At 36.1% G+C, this 15,112-nt stretch overlaps 1 long non-coding RNA gene across 1 annotated transcript in view; it reads left to right on the forward strand.

The window, feature by feature from the left end:
- Window positions 1-6,396: 6,396 nt before the first annotated feature.
- LOC114032757 overlaps window positions 6,397-15,112 on the forward strand; it is a 35,929-nt gene continuing 27,213 nt past the window's right edge. Inside the window, exon 1 of the long non-coding RNA XR_003567868.1 lies at window positions 6,397-6,507. This is a non-coding gene — a long non-coding RNA (uncharacterized LOC114032757). The remainder of the gene's footprint in view (window positions 6,508-15,112) is intronic.

Raw genomic sequence — 15,112 nt, forward strand, 5'->3', positions numbered from 1 at the left:
CCTGAACCCAACTGTTCTGTTCTGGGATGGGCCTGGATGACTGTGTTGCTCCCCCCTCCTCTGTATTTTTAGGTGAAATTCAACATTTTTTGTTCAGTGACTTTCCCTAGTCATCTCTTTAATTTATAACTCTCTGTCTCTCAGTCTCTGTCTGTCTCTATCTTTGTCTCTGCCCTTCTCTGTGTTTCTGTTGCTCCTTGTGTGTCTCTGTATCTCTGTGTCTCTGTCCCCATGTTTTTTTTCTTACTCTCTATCTATCTTCCCATTCTCTGCCACCATTAGATAAAAGCTCTGGGCATCTTGCTTATTCTAATCTTTATATTATTCATTAATTCAATGAGCATTTATGTTACTGTATAAAAGACTGTACTTGGCAATGGGAGAAGGAGGGACAAAGACAAAAAGAATAATAGTTCTTGCCCTCAAGAAGCTTACATTCTACTGGAGGATATAACATATTAACTGATAAGTAAGTACGATTTGAGAAGTGAGTGAGCACTAAAGAGTAGGGGGACTGGGAAAAGCTTCTTGTTGGAGGTGGTTGGTACCTGAGCTGAATCTTAAAAGAAGGTAAAGATTCTAGGATATGAAGGTCAGGAGGGAATGCATTCCAGTCATTGATGATGGCCTGTGCAAAGATTGATGGTCGATAGAACACCCACTTTGGGAGTATTTGGCCACTGTTTTGTAAGTAGGCCAATTTGTTTGGAATGTAGAATGTATGAAGGGAAATAATGTGAGATAAATCTGGGAATATAGGCTGGAACTTGTAACTCAAGGCTGAAGAGTTTGTATTTTATCCTAGAAGCAATAGGGAGCCACAGGAGGTCATTGAGCCAGGTAGTGGCCTGGGCATTATGCTTTAGGAAGATTATTTTTGGCCACTCTGTGGAGGATGGATTAGAGAGGGAAATGACTGGAAACTAAGGAACCAATTAGGTTTTTTCAATTGTCTTGGCAAAAGGTTATGATAGATATCCCCATTCAATTACCCTACCCTTCCTTAAGTTATTCCTGATTTAATGGGCTTGGAGTTAGAAGAAGGATTTGAGTTCCAACCCTGACACTAACTGTGTGACCTCTAGCAAGTTGCTTAACTTCTTTACTCCTTGGTTTCCTCATCTGGAAAATGAGATAATGATACCTGTACTACCTAGTTCAAAAGGTTGTTTTGCAAATCTAAAAGTTCTGTAGAAAGGCTAGTTACTGTAATTAAAAATAATAATGTTTTTACGGTTACACACAGTCTGGTTAGATTTCATTACAAGGATTCCTTTCTTTCCTTACAGAGCTCCTTCTCCAGACAATTAGTTCTTCCTCTCTTTTCCATCCCAGAGGGATACAGCTTCATTTCTAGGGTACCTCCTGTCCCTATAAAAGCCACATTTCTCTTAGGCAAAGGCTCTCCTGATAGCATAGTATCAAAAAATCATATATTTAGGGCTGGGAGAGATCTTAGAGGACATCAAGTCCAATGCTTTCCCATTTTACAGATGGGGAAACTGAAGCAAAGAAATTAGTTCCAAGGTCTCACAATTAGTAGGTATCTAGGGGATTTGACCCCCAGATCTTTCCAATTTCAAGCCCAGCACTCTATCCAAGGAACTGCCTCACTATAGAGCTGTGAACATCTCTAGGAGTTGGATATTTGGGTGTCTTGGACAAATTCTAGACCCAAGCTTGTGTTCCTGCAGAACTCTGGCATGTTTTGGTTTGATTTTATATGTCTTCATGTAGAAAACATAGAATTTTCTGGGGGAACCTATCTATATTCATACTCTGCCTTCTCCCATACCCGGAATGCATTCTCTTTTCCATCTTTATCTTTCTGGATCCCTCCCTTTCTTCAAGACACAGCTCAGAGGCCACTCCTTTTGCACCTGAAAGTGTTTCTCCTTCCTTCAATTTTTCTAGGGCATTTTGCCTGAATCTTCCCTTTACCTCCATCTTGTCCCTACCTTGTATTATAGTTTTTGATCCACATGCCATAGCCTTCACATGTAGAATATAAGCCACTTGAAGACAGGGACTATGTATTTAAAAAATAATAACAAATCTCTGCCTTCCAGGTACCTTGCCCACGGGAGATGCTTAATGAATGCTTTTTAAATTTAATCAAATAGGGGCCTGAATCAGAAATCAAAGGAAACACCACTGACAGAAAGTGTAAAGTCAGATCAAGAAGCAGGTTTAGGGTAAAAGATAATCACCTTGGCAAGCCTGAGCATGGATGAAGTGATGGGACTCCTTCCAGGGCCCAGAGCAATCAACCAATTGAGGTTCATTTTAGAGCTGAAGGCAGGGAGTGTAGCTAAGACCAGCTCTCCTGCCTCCAGGCTCATGACCACTGAGTGAGGTGTGTGAATTGGAAGGCCCAGCACCAGGTGTGATGGGGAGAAGTGCTGATCCAGCTGGTGACTAACTGACTTCTATCATAAATGACTGACTAACACAGCAGATAACTAAGCAAGCACTGGGCAGAGATAACACCCTGTGGAAATGCTTATTAAACTTATTATTTTTGCTTTTATAAAGATTAATAACAGCAGCGGCTACCAACCAATGGATCTTTTTTGGCCTCCTATGAGAGCTTTCCAAAAATAGACATTAAAAGATGAATTTGATCCCACCTTTCCCACCAAAGAAAGGAATCCTAGAATCAAAGACTTTGAAGGCCAAGAATGACCTTAGCTGTGAGCTAGAGGAAGCAGCAGGGGAGGCCCAGACCTCTAGGTTCCTCCCACAGGGAACAGAAATTATTTCCCCTCTTACTTTGTGTGTTTTTCAAACAAAATAAAAATGTAGCAAAGGAAAGTCTTTTCATCAGCCGTAATATAAGGACACCCACCCACCCCTATCTCACCCCTTCCATCCTTTCCCCTTGGCCTCTTCAGTACAAATGCCTTGAGGCTCTGGAAGCCGGGGAAGGTTGGATATTTATCTGGGATCCTATTCTAGAGAAATTAGAAGCTTTATTCTCAAATACTGAAAAATATCTGAATATTCAGATTATTGAGGCTGAAAGAATATAGAACTCCAGATATGAAAGTGACCTTTGAATGTGAAATGCAAAGTATAGATATGGTAGAGCTCTTAAACCATGAGAATGCTGGAGCTGGAAAGGACCACAAAGATCATCTAGTACAACCAACTCATTTTTTCAAAAGAGGAAACAGGTCTCGAGAGGTGAGTTGGGTGACTCAAAGACATATAGAGATCAAATGGTGGGAATGGAATAAAAATTCAGGTCCTTTCATTCCCCCAAATGTTTACAGGTCTCTGTTTTAGGGTGAATGTCTCAGCACCAGGTCTACCCTTAACCAAAACTAAAGGAGTTAATTAAACCATGCATACCCTTTGAAAATCCAGTGATACCAATATTAGATCTATACCCCAAAGAGATCAAAGAAAGAGGGAAAGGATCCACATGTATTTATAGCAGCTCTTTTTTTCTGTTGCAAAAAAAACTGGAAATGAGGGGTGGGATACCCACTGATTGGGGAATGGCTGCACAAGATATGGTATATGAATGTGATGGAATGGTATCGATTCTTTAAGAAAGGATGAAGGGGATAGTTTCAGAGAAACCTGAGAAGTCTTATAACAATGACAGAGAGTGAAGTGAGCAAAACCAGGAGAACAATACACACAATAACAATAATATTGCAAAGATAATCAACTTTGAAAGTCTGGAATGACTAATCACAATTCTAGAGAAATCGTGATGAAACATGGTATAGATCTCCTGATAGAAAGGTGTCCTCTGAGTTCCAGATGGCAGATTAAGACTTTTTTTTTTTGACATGGCCAATTGGAGATTTTGTTTTGCTTGACTATACATTTTTATAACAAAAGATTTTCTTTTTCCTGGGACAGGGTGGGGAGAGAAGAAAACAGAACTTTGAAAAAAAACAAAATTTAATTTAAAAAATAAAATAAAATAAACCAAAGGAGCTAACACCTGAATACCTAAATTTCTCCCTTTTCTTGTCCATTCCTTCTTTCAATAAACCTTTTCAGAAAGGCCCCTCAAAAGCACTTTATAATACAACTTATATTAAAGTTAATGGTAACCTAAAAGAACTATTCTCAGATCAAATGAAAGAATTTCAGTCACCATTAATTTGACAGTGTTCATTCCACAAGCAGTTAAGTACTTCTATGGGAAATCACTTAACTTCTCTGGGTGCCATTTTCCCCATTTATAAAATAAGGAGGGGATTGGACGTGGTGACTTCTAGGTTCCCTTTTTACTTTAAATTTATGATTCTACAATCCAGTATACCAAGCATTGTGCTAGGTACAGAGATACAAAACTAATAATTAAACAGTCTTTGTCTTCAAGAAGTTTATGTCCTACTGGAGGGAAACAACATGAAGGTGCATAAATAAGTAGAAAGTACACAGTAAATACAAAGTAATTGCAAGGAAAGATCACTTAACTCAGCTACCAGTGGGGATCAAGACCACCTTCTTATAGGAAGTGGTACTTGAGGTGAGCTTGGAATGAAACAAGGCACAGGAAGAGGCAGAAGTGAGGAGGAAGTGTCTTTGGCTCATGGTGAACAAAGGCACAGGGAAGGGAAATGGAATCCAATGAGTAGAGTTCCATCCTAGAGCTCCATGCCACAGAGTTGACTGTTCATTCTGCCTATGGTTAATTGCACCAACTGATTAACTAATCAATCAACATTGTCTGTTTTGAGACAGACCCTGTGCTGGTTACTGGGCACGTGAAGACAAAAAAAATAAAAACAATTCAAGCTCTCAATCACAGATAATTAAGATAGTTGCAATGCATAGTATTTTATGATAAGTGTGTTAGAAAAATGCAAACAAAATGCTACAAAAGCTCTGAAGAGAAAAAGGTCCCTGTGTATGTACATATTCATATATGGGTGTGTGTATATACACACATACATATATACATGCATATGAAAAGATAAAGATCCATATATATTTATGTGTTTACATATATATGTATGTGTGTGTGTGTGCATACACACACACATAGATAAGCTAGTAAATGTTTATCAATCAGCTGTCTGAAAAAGCACGACACATTTTTTTTCCCAAGGCAATCAGGGTTTAGTGACTTCCCCAGGGTCTAGTAAGTGTCAAGTGTCTGAAGCTGGATTTGAACTCGGGTCTTCCTGACTGCATGGCTGGGCTGTATCCACTGCACCACCTAGCTGCCCCAGCACAGCACATTTTTAAATTTAGTCTTCATTATTAACATTTTCTCCATCATTTTCTTAGATCATTCTAGACAATTAACAAATCATGTTTGCTTATTTCAGAGGTATAAATGCTCACATTGAAAATTTAACAATTGACTTATGAGCCAGTATGAGCTGGTTCCAGCACACCTTTGTATTTTTTATGTTCTAATATTTTATGAGTCTCTAATCCTCTGTTCTTAGTAAATGGTCTGAGCTCAGCTTAGCATCTGGGGACATTCTATTGGTAAGTTCCCTGCCTGAGTGCTGCAGTGGAAATAACCTTGGATTTGGAATTAGAGGTTAATAAGCCTAGCTCTACTCTTTACTATCTGCGTAGTCTTGTGAAAATCTCTTAACCTTTCTAGGCTTCAGTTATTTCCTCTGTAAAATGGAGGGGTTGGAAGAGATGATAAGTCCCTTCCAGTTTTAAATCCTGTGATCTTAATTCTAGCTGACCAAAAGCTCAGGGGAGTCCAAGACTGTCCCTGCCCAATCCGTCTTGGCTCTAGGCATTTCCTGGAGCATTGAAGGAGTCTGCAGTTGTCAATCCCAGTGTTCAGCTTTGTTGACCAATGAAGAGGTCTAGAGAGTGGGTAACCAGTAATAGATTAAATAAAGCAATTCTGCTCTATTTATTATTTGTGGTGGCCCATTAAGGTTGGCAACTTTCCTAACCGAGTTGAAAAAGGCTATTCCCCAAAGTAATACTCATACGTTGACTTGATAAAATGGCAATTCTTTTTCACTGGGTTTAGAGCTACCTTCCGGATCAGTAATGGGGATCAGTTTGATAGATCCATCGGCTCTCTCTCACTCACACACACACATGAAGGTTTTTACCTATGACCTTAGCCTCATTGACACACAATGAGCCCATAGTTGGAATTCATTTGTCAGGGAAGGTCAAGGTTGTAGGTGGAGAAAGTGGGAATATAGGAATTCAAGGGTATGTCCACCAAATACCAGAGCCCTGGAATTAGGGCATTCCCCTTAAGTTTGAAAAAATGTCAAGTTTAGGAGAACTAAAAAAAAGATCTATTTTATATAGCCCCCTGAGGTGATATAGACTGAAAATATCAATAGGGTCAAACAATCTTGGGATAAATTCCTGTATGTTACTGATAAATTCATAGTGGGTTACTGAAAGAAAATGAGAAAGTAATTGTTATCATTTCAAGGCATGAGAAGCAGTGTGTTGAAGTGGATAGAGGACTGACCTTGGAGTAAGGAAGACCTGCTAAGAATCAAATCTTGCCTCCGACAGATGATGGCTGTGTGACCTTAGGTAAGTCACTTAAGATGCCTGTGTTGCAGTCAAGCCTATGAGACTACAGATTATAGACAGTTTTGATCCATATCAGTAAAATAAGTTTCCACAGAGGAGCTTTTCTCACTCCCTGCCTCACAACACGCATAAAGTGCTTTACAATTTAGAAAACCCTTTCAAAATATACTTTGACATCTATAGTTTCATTTGATTTTCACAAAAATGCTATGAAATAAACCAAACAGCAATTATTCACCTTCATTTTACAAATGAGGAAACTGAAGATAGATAGTTAAGGGACTGCATATGGTTGTATAGATAGCCATAGATGGAGGAATTAAGAATCAAAATAAAATCTTTTGACTTTTCAATTCAGTGCTTTTTCTGCTTAAAAATATCTGGGGCACATCCTTGACTTTTCTATTTGTTCCCTGTCACAAAGGTGATACTCTTATACTTTGTCCCATGATCCCTCTATAGGATCATAGATCTGAATATATAATAATATAAGATCATGGGCTGAATAGACCCTGGGTATTTCTATTTTTTTTTTTTTTTAGGCAATTGGGGTTAAATGATTTGCCCAGGGTCACACAGCTAGTTAAGTGTCAAGTGTTTAGTCTGAGGCTGGATTTGAACTGAGGTCCTCCTGACTTCAGGGCCGGCAACATCTACCTGCCCCTACCCTGGGTATTTCTCATTGGAAAGTTTGTTGTTGTTGTTGTTCACATAATCTCGGAAAGTGTCTGATCCAATGAGTGCCTCAAGCAAAAACTCCTACAAAATTCATGAAAATAGTCATTCAGCTTCCACTTAATGGGGAACTCATTAGTTCTAGAAGCATCCTATTCCATTTTCTTTTGGACAGCTCTAATTCCTAGGAAGCTCTTCTTATCAGCCTAAATCTGCTGCTCTTCATTTTCCACCCATTATACTTAGGAGCTATTCCCTTAGCATGACTCAACAAAATATGTCATCATTAAGAAGACACTGAACCTGTGGTTTTCTTTTTTTTTCTTTTAAAATATGTTTTTATTGATATTTTTCTGTTTTTTACATCACCATAGTATCCCATGTATCCCTCTCCCTCTCCTTCCCTGAGAGCCATCCAATATGACAGATAACATTTTTTAGGGAGGAAAAAAAAAGTCAGTACATTGATTTATGCATTGAAAAAATGTAAAAACATGTGTAATGTGTAATAACTGTGGACTACCTACATCCACAAAGAGGTAGGTTAAGGGTGTTTTCTCATATTTCTTCATTCAAGTCTCACTTGGTCTTTATCATTTTGTTGCATTTATTTTTATTTTTTTGTTGCATTGTTCTTTCTATTTACATTTTTGTAGTTATTGTGTATATGGTTTTCTTGGCTCTGCTTACTTCGCTCTGGGTCAGTTCATATAGATCTTTCCATCTTCTGTATTCAGCACACACCTCATTTCTTAGAACACAGTAGTGTATGATTTCATTCATGTGCCACAATTTTTTTTAGCCATTCCCCAATTGATAGGCATCTACTTCGTTTCTAATTCTTAGCTATAACAAACAGCGCTGCTATAAATATTTTGGTGTATATGGGGACTTTTTTTCTTATCAATGGCTTCGTTAGGGTATAAGCACAGTGTCCAAGGGGTAAAGACATTTCAGTCACTTTATTTGCACAATTCCAAATTATTTTCCAAATGGTTGTTCATAGCTCCACCAACTATATATTATTGTGTCTGTCTTGCTATAACCCCTTTAGACTGTTGCCATTTTTTGGTCATTTTTGTCAATTTGCAAGGAATGAGGTGAAACTTTCCGATTGTTTTGATTTGGATTTTTTTTATTATTAGTGATTTAAAGCATTTTTTTCATATGACTGTGAGTACTTTACAGTTCTTTTAAGAACTATTTTTTTATATCTTTTGACTATCCATTGGGGAATGTCTATAAGATACACACATATATACATACACATATATGTGTATAGATGTATATATGTGTATATATACACATATAAATGCATACATATGTACATGTTTATATATATATATATATATATATATACATATATAGGATACCAAACCTTTATCAGAGAAATTTGATTCAAAGATTTTTATTGCATTTAATCACTTTCCCTCTTATTCTAGATTCATTAATGCTGTCTGTGCAGACTTTTCCATTTCAAGTAATCAATTTTCTATGATCTATTTTATCTTTTGTAATTGTCTCTATTTCTTATTTGATTAAGAATACATCTCCAACCCATAGCTGTGAGAAGTATATGATCTGTTTTCCCTCCAGGGGTGGGAAGCTATGGCCTCGAGGCCACATGTGGCCCTGTAGGTCCTCAACTGCGGCCCTTTGACTGAATCCAAACTTCACAGAACAGATCCCCTTAATAAAAGGATTTGCTCTGTGAAGTTTGGATTCAGTTAAAGGGTTGCTCTTGAGGACCTGTAAAATTTATGCTGTGATCTTTAATATTAAGTTTATGTAACTATTTAGAATGTATTGTGGTATGTGGTGTAAGGTGTTGACCTAAGCTTAATTTCTGCCAGACTACTTTCCAGTTTTCCCAGCCATTTTTATCAGATGGGGAGTTTTTTTTCCCCCTAAGTAATTTATACTTTCTATTTCATCAAAGACTTGGTAACTGAGTTCCATTATTTCTGATTCTCTATTGTATAGTTGTTCCATTGATCTATTTCTCTATAACAGATACCAGGTGGTTTTAATGACTGCTGTAATAATAGTTTGAGGCCTAGAAGTGCTATCCTACCTCCTTCCTTTTTTATCATTTTTCTTAATATTCTAGATCGTCTGTTTTTTTCCCAAATAAATTGTTATTATTTTATCAAATTCTATAAATTATCCCCTTGATAATTTGATTTGTATAACGTAAGTGTCAATTAGTTTTGGCAATATTGTCCTTTTTATTATTTTGACACAGCTTGTCCATGAGTATTGAATATTCCTCCAGCTATTTAGGTCATTCTTTATTTCTTTAAAGAGTACTTTGTAATCCATGAAATCTATATGTAATCCATGAAATCTTTGACTCTATATAAGTCTTTTTTGTGCTGTGGGAGGTTGATCTCCAGATATTTTATGCATTTTATAGTTATTTGGAATGAGATTTGTTTTTCCACTATTCCTTCTTGTGTTCTGTTATTATTATATAGAAATGTTGATTTTTGAGGACCTTTTTCGTAGCCTGCTACTAGGCTGAAGCTATTACTTGTCTCAGTTACCATCTTTGCCTATTCCCTGAGGTTTTCCAAATAAACTAGCATATTGTTAGCAAATAGGGATAATTTTATTTCCTCTTTAATTATCATTATTCCTTTAATTCCTTTTTCTTATTTTATTGCTATTGCTAGCATTTCCAGAACTATATAAAATGATAGTGGGGAAATTAGGCATCCTTACTTCACTCCTGTATTTATTAGAAAAGATTCTAGCCTATTGCATATGGTGCCTGCTTTTATTTTCAGATAGATAATTTTTTATGATTTTTAAAAGAAAGGTCCCTTTTGCCTATATTTTGTAGGGTTTTAGCATAAAAGAGTGTTATGCTTTGTCAGAAGCTTTCTCTGCATCTATTAAGATGATCATGTAGTTTGGGATGTTTTGGTTTTTAATATGACTATGTTGGTTGTTTTTCTAATATTGAAAGCATCCTTGAATTCCTGGTATAAATCCCACTTGATCATAATGAGTGATTTCTTAGATAAATCACTGTAATCTGTTAGGATTTTGTTTAACATTTTTTAATCAATGTTCATTAATGATATTGGCATATAGCTTTTTTCCCTTGTTTTATCTTTCCCTAGTGTTAGGTATTAGGATTATATTTGTCTCATAAAAGGATTCTGGTTGGGTGTTTTCTTTCTCAATTTCAGAGAATAATTAGTGAAGAACAGGTACTAATTGTTTTTTAAAAGTTTGATAAAATTGTTCTATGAATCCATCAGTCCAGGAGGTTTCTCTCCAGCTCTGCTTTGGTAGTTCCTTTACAGCTAGGTCTATATCCTTTTTTGAGACTGGGTTATTTAAGATCTCTAACTGGTCTTCTGGTAGTTTGGGTACTTAATATTTTTGAAAGTATTCCTCTATTTCTTTTGTATTTCCAGTTTCATTAGCATTTTGTTTTTGTTGTTTACTCATTTCAGTCATGTTCAACTCTTTGTAACCCCATTTGGGGTTTTCTTGGCAAAGATACTGGCATGGTTTGCCTTTTCCTTCTCCAGCTCATTTTACAAATGAAGAAATGAGGTCAAAAAGGTTAAGTGACTTGCCCAGGGTCACAGTAAATTTTAGAGGCTGGATTTGAACTTATCAGGATGAATCTTCCCAATTCCAAGCACAGTGCTCTATCCACTGCACCACCTACCTGTCCTTTGTTAGTGTACAACTGTGTAAAATGTTTTTATTATTCTTTTTACTTCTTGTGGTTTTCCTGTGATTTCACCTTGCTCATTTGATATTTTATTGATTTGATTTTCTAACTTCATCTTTTTAATCAGATTAGCTAAGGGTTTATTAATTTTATTAGTCTTTTCAAAGAACCAGCTTGTAGTTTTACTTATCATTTCCATGGAGTTACCTCCAATTCATCTATTTTCCTTCTAATTTTTAACATTTCCTCTTTTATGCTTTTTAAAGGTTTGTTTATTCTCCAATTTTTCAAAATTCACCTTCAGTTCATTAATCTCTTTTTTCTGTTTTGTTATAGTATAATTGTAAGGTTACAATTTCCCTCTCAGGATTACTTTAACTGCATCCCAGAAATTTTGATACGATGTTTCATCATTATCATTTTCTTTTACATAGTTATTAATTATTTCTATGACATGTTCTTTGACCAACCAATTTTTTAAGATTTCATTGTTAAATTTTCTTTTGAGTCTCTGTCTTTTGTCTGTGATCCCTGAACCAATTTCTATTTTTGTTGCATTTTGATCTGTAAAGGATGGATTAACTATTTCTACCTTTTTACATTTGTTTGCAATATCTTTGTGTCCTAGTACATGGAAAATTTTTGTAAAAGTTCCACATGCTACAGATAACTATGTATATTCTTTTGCTGTCTAATTTAGAAGATGCCATAAATCTCTTAACTCTAGTTTCTCCAGAAATGTGTTCAGTTCCATATTTTCTTTTTTATCTTTCTGTTAGACTTATCCAAAACTGATAAAAGGACATTGGAGTCATTTGTCACTATTGTTTTATTGTCTATGTCTTGAAGCTCAGAAGCTCAGTTTCCTTTATGAATTTGGATGCTAAAGTATTTAGAGCATATAAGTTTATTACTGATACTGATTTGTTGTCTATGGTTCCTTTCACCATAATATATTTTCCTTGTTTGTCTCATTTTAACTTTTGAATGTTTATTTTTTTTTGTCTGATAGCATGATGACAGCATCTGGTTTTTTTATTTACTTACTACGTAGTAAATTTTTCCCCATCCCCTCAGTTTTATTTTGTATATGTCTTTGCTTTTTAAATATATTTCTTGTAAGCAACATATTATAGGGTTTTGTTTTCTTATCTAATTTGTTACTCTTTTTCATTTTATTGGATTGTTTAATCTATTCACATTTAAAAATTATGAGTTATATTTATATTTTCCTCCATCTGTCTCTAAAGTTGGAGTTTCTTTAAGTTATGATTTATTCCCTTTTCTACTGTAAGTTATGTTATATTGCTTCAATTATTTTATCTTTTTTTAAAGGTGATCATTTTCCCACTGGCTTTCTTCCCCTCCCCCTGACTCCCTCTTTTTATTTGTTGCCTTTTTTCCTTTAAGATTTTATTTGTTCTTATCTCCTGCTTTTATTTGTTATATATTTCTTCCTTCTCTTTTTTCCTTTCAGTTAGCCATGTGGATTCCCTGCCTCCCCTGCACCTTCTTTTCCTCCCCTCTAACTGGCCCTGTTCATTAGTTTTTTTTTCATTTTTACACCCCTTTCCAAAAATGATTTCTCTCACTCTTTTCATTACCTATCTTCTCTTTCTGTTTATTCTAGACCTCATACTCTAATTCATGACCCTTATAATTATCTGATCTCTCTTTTTTCTCTATATTCTTTATATAAACAAAGCTTCCAAGGTATCTATTCTAAGCTCTGCCCTTTAGGTGCTTTCTGCCACTGCCTTACTTATCCAATGGATTCCCCTTTTCCATTGTGTCTCACTCTTGAAACAATGTCAATTTATTGCAGCTGTCAGAGAGGACACTGCCCCACAGTAGAGCCCCTTCCTTCTCCACTGATTTATACCCTTCTTATTGACCTTTTATTTTCTACATTTAAGTGGAAATCTCCTCCCTTTATCCATGCTCTTTCACTCCTCCAGGTGCCAGTCACCCCCAGAGATTCCATCTTCCTTCCTCCCAGAACAAGTAGATTTTACAGGCAACAAATCCCCCAGGTCTTAACCAGTGTAAGGTCCTCATCTCCCTTTATTCATAGGAGTAGTCACCCCCTCCCACCTCCAAAGTAAAGGCACCTTCCTTTCCTCCCTTTTCAGTCTCCCCCATCTACTCACTCCTGTGTAGGCTTCTTTGTCTGAGACCACAGAGTTCACCTTCCTTCATTGCTAACCCTTAATTTGACCCCAAAGCATTACACACCCTTCTCTATCCCTCTGCTCCCCTTCTCAACTTTCATGTGCCTTTTTATGCCATAATGTAGACCTACAAAAGAAACATTTACCTGTAGGCAGGTTATCACCAGGTTCTGTCCATAATTCCCTCTATCCACCTCTTTGCTTTTACCTCTACCAGATTTCCACCTTTGCTGCTGTTTTCTTGTGTGCCTTTAGAAAGAAACCTATTACTTATCTTTCTGTTGTCACTGTATTGCTGTTGTCCGCATTTATTCATTTCTATTTTGTTGGAGGGTTCAAGAAGAAAACAATCTCTTCAGTTCTGGTTTTCTATCTAAAAGTGTTTCAAACTCCTCTTTATTATTGAATGTCCATCTTTTGTCCTATATAGTTAAGCTCAAATTTGCAAGATAGATCACTCCGGGCTACATCTTGAGCTTCAGTGTTCTTTGAAACACGTTATTTCATTCCCTCCACCTTTTTCTAGAAGGTATAGAATAGTCTTACATTATTCAAAAATCTTTTCCATTGTATTTGATGGTCTGTAGAATTTATTGTTTCTGAACTGAATTTTTAAATTTAACTATTATATGTCTTGGAATTTGCAACCTTTGCTTTTTTTCTTTTCTTTTCTGGGGGTGATCTGTGAATCTTTAAATTGGGATTTCATTTCTATATACAGAAGTTCTAGAAAATTCTCTTCTATTATTTCTTTCATTATGATGTTAATTTTTTGTCTTGTGTTCTTTTGGGAGACTTATGATCCTTAGATTGTCTCTATGCATCATATCTTCAAAGTCTGTTTGTTTTGCTTGCAGAGTAAGTGTATTTTCTTTTGATGTTTTTATTTTTTGCTTCTCTTCTTCTGGGTTGTCCTTCACTTCTGTGTATTTGCATTTCCAAACTATTATTCTCTCTTTTTGTTTTTTTTTTTGTTTTTTTTTTTTGGTGAATCTTTGCAGATTCAAGGTTTTCTATTCTATTCATTATTTTTGCTATCTAGGCCATGCATTCTACTCTCATAATTGTCATTTCTCTTTAAACTACTCAGGAGCAGCATGTTGTAGTTCCATGCTTTCCTCACATTCCACAAAGTACTCTGTCTCATCAAGTGTTGGATCATTTTCCTTAATTTTGAAGTATTTATTCATAGATGCCTGAACTCATTTACTAAATCTGGAGTTCCTGGGTTTTTGTTTTTGTTTGTGTTTGTGTTCTTACTTCTTTTGGATTCTGGGTATCAAAGACCATGGAAATACCTGAAATTGATCTATCTTTGGTGCATAATTTCTGTTTTGGAGAGATTTGAGAAGTTATGGGAATCACAGAAAATGTCTAGTGCTATATCTTGGTGCTCATTCTGTGACTTTCTTTTAAAAGCAGAGTGTTGCTCTCATTAACATAGCCTATCACTGTCAAAGCCATTCCCTTTTACCAACAGGAATCAGGAACACCTGGAATTTAGGAGATCTAGTTCTGATTTTGTACCCAAACTAGTTGAGGGATTCGGGTCAAATAATATACTCCTTCTTGGGGCTTCCTTTTCATAGATGGAGGGAAATGGTCTACATGACCTTTAAGATTTCTTCCATTCAGATAGATGGCATCTTGATGCACAGAGTGCTGGGTCTGGAGACAGGAACTTATCTTCCTGAGGTCAAATCTGACCTCAGACACTAGCTGTGTGACCCTGGGCAAGTCACTGAACCCTGTTTGTCTCAGTTTCCTCATCTGTAAAATGAGCTGGAGAAGGAAATGGCAAACTACTTTAGTATTTTTGCTGAAAAAACCCAAAATGGAGTCATGGAGAATCAAATATGACTGAAATGACTGAACAACAACAAAGGTTTCTTTAATTTCTATTATGCTATGTGCTATGCTTCAAGGTACTTTTCAGCTTTTTTGGACTATGTTGTATGTTTTAAGGATCCTTCCAATTCTAATATTCAATGTTCTATATTCTGAGGTATTTTCCAACCTTCTTATACTATATTCTATATTATAAGAACCCTTCCAAGTCTAAAAT

This window comes from Vombatus ursinus, unplaced genomic scaffold (genome assembly GCF_900497805.2).
Source record: "Vombatus ursinus unplaced genomic scaffold, bare-nosed wombat genome assembly UNPS02000580.1, whole genome shotgun sequence".
Taxonomy (NCBI): domain Eukaryota; kingdom Metazoa; phylum Chordata; class Mammalia; order Diprotodontia; family Vombatidae; genus Vombatus; species Vombatus ursinus.